This window comes from Palaemon carinicauda, chromosome 4 (genome assembly GCF_036898095.1).
Source record: "Palaemon carinicauda isolate YSFRI2023 chromosome 4, ASM3689809v2, whole genome shotgun sequence".
NCBI classification, from domain to species: Eukaryota; Metazoa; Arthropoda; class Malacostraca; order Decapoda; family Palaemonidae; genus Palaemon; species Palaemon carinicauda.
Genome location: NC_090728.1, coordinates 60,671,591 through 60,674,090, shown reverse-complemented (window position 1 = coordinate 60,674,090; position 2,500 = coordinate 60,671,591).

Genomic DNA, 2,500 nt, shown 5'->3' with positions numbered 1-2,500 from the left:
TTTCGCTGTTTGGAAATGCCGACGTTAGCCAAAGCGGTAGAGATATCAGAAGAGCGTTTTATACTCTCTCTCTCTCTCTCTCTCTCTCTCTCTCTCTCTCTCTCTCTCTCTCTCTCTTGAGGTTTCGCTGTTTGGAAATGCCGACGTTAGCCAAAGCGGTAGAGATATCAGAGAGCGTTTTATACTCTCTCTCTCTCTCTCTCTCTCTCTCTCTCTCTCTCTCTCTCTCTCTCTCTCTCTCTCTCTCTCTCTCTCTCTCTCTTTTTTTACACGCCCATTATTGGCTCAAGAAGGCTCCAAGTTTCTCCGGCCAGCCTACGATTGTCTCCAGTGTGTCTGTCTAGTTAGTGGCCAAATCTTTTTCTTTAGGTCCAATGACGTTGATGTTAGAGAGAGAGAGAGAGAGAGAGAGAGAGAGAGAGAGATGGGATCTGATATAAAGAGTATTATATCCTTATAAACAACATATTACTGTTTCCATAAAGAAGAATATTTCCCTTTTTCTTACTTTCCAGATTACTCTAGAAGTTACGTTGGCTGTTAAGTTTTCTATATCACATGAACTTCATGCTTTAGTGTAAGTACAACTATACAGTAGACGTTTATTGTTGTGTAATTATTTACCCTGGCTGGGGTTTTCTTAACCACAATGCAATATATATATATATATATATATATATATATATATATATATATATATATATATATATATATATATATATATATATATATATATAGATATATATATATATATATATATATATATATATACACTTCCGAAATTTGTATTCTTAATTAATGCAGAAGAGTATAGTTAAGTGTTTTTGATGATGCTTTCGAAAAATTTAGATGATTAATTCCTTCATATAAGGAAATTGAGAATAGACTACAGCAGGATTTACATTGAATCTACTGACATGACTTAAAGGGAATATCCTCAATTAAGTTCATAACATTAATATATATATATATATATATATATATATATATATATATATATATATATATATATATATATATATATTATATATATATATATATATATATATATATATATATATATATATATACAGTATATATATATATATATATATATATATATATATATATATATATATATATATATATATATATATATATATACAGACACTCGCTCTTTATTATATAAGGGAGATAACATCTATACAACAGTAAATACTATCCTCTCTATGCAATACATTTCTATACGCAATACGCTTAAAAAAATTTACGCAACTCCATCCGAACATAACCACGCTTTCGCGAAATGTCTTCATCGTCACCATGTCACGAGGCAAACGCAATTTCGACTTTTGCTCAAGAGAAAGTTCATATAATATGGTTTGCCATCTCGCTTCATCTCTCTTAAGATGCAAGAGCGAAACCTCTATTTTTTTTACAGTCTGTCGAAATTCTGTTCCACATCTTACAAGAAAAAAATAAGCGAGAGAGGAAAATGGATTACGAGTCTCGCTTTGCATGAGGGGAGAGAAACCTGCCTGATGCAATCTGCATAAATACCAATTGCACAGAGGTGTTAAAAAGTTGATGGCGAAGCAGTAGGAGCGAGAAGTTGATAGCGGAGGAGCAAGAAGTTGATAGCGGAGAGAGGAGTTGATAGCGAAGGAGAAGGAGCAAGCAGATCTCTCGCTATTTTTTCTCTTACTTCTTCAGTCCTCCAAGTTTTTTGTATCGTCTGTGTTTATTTTTTTATTTAAAGGCCGCTCATGAATGGCAGAGGCAAGGGACAGTTATATTGACCTAGCAAGCAGGACAATGCCTCAGAAAATGATCATATATTCATCTCAAACTTGATAGCGAAGCAAAAGGAGCAAGCAGAACTCTCGCTATTTCTTCTCTTACTTCTTCTGTCCTCTAAGCTTTTTTTTATCATCTTCCTGTTTCTTTCTTTTTTTAATTTAAAGGCCGCTCTTGTATGGCAGAGGCAAGGGACTGACATTGTCCTATCAAGCAGGACAATGCCCGAGAGACTGACCATATATACATATGATCGCCTTTTACTTCTTCTGTCCTCTAAGTTTTTTTATCATCTTTCTGCTTATTTTTTTTTTATTTAAAGGCCACTCACGAATGACAAAGGCAAGGGAATGACATTGCCCTATCAAGCAGGACAATGCCCTAGAGACTGACCATATATACTGTACATATGATCGCCTTTTACTTCTTCTATCTTCTAAGCTTTTTTATCTTCTTTCTGTTTATTTATTTTTCTTATTTAAAGGCTACTTATGAATGGCAAAGGCAATGGACTGACATTGACCTATCAAGCAGGACAATGCCCTAGAGACTGACCAAATATACATATGATCGCCTTTTACTTCTATCTTCTAAGCTTTTTTATCATCTTTCTGTACATTTCTCTTTATTTATAGGCCACTCATGCATGGTTGATGTAAGGCACAGTAACATTGCCCTATCAAGCAGGACAATGCCCTAGAGACAGACCATAGATATATGTGAC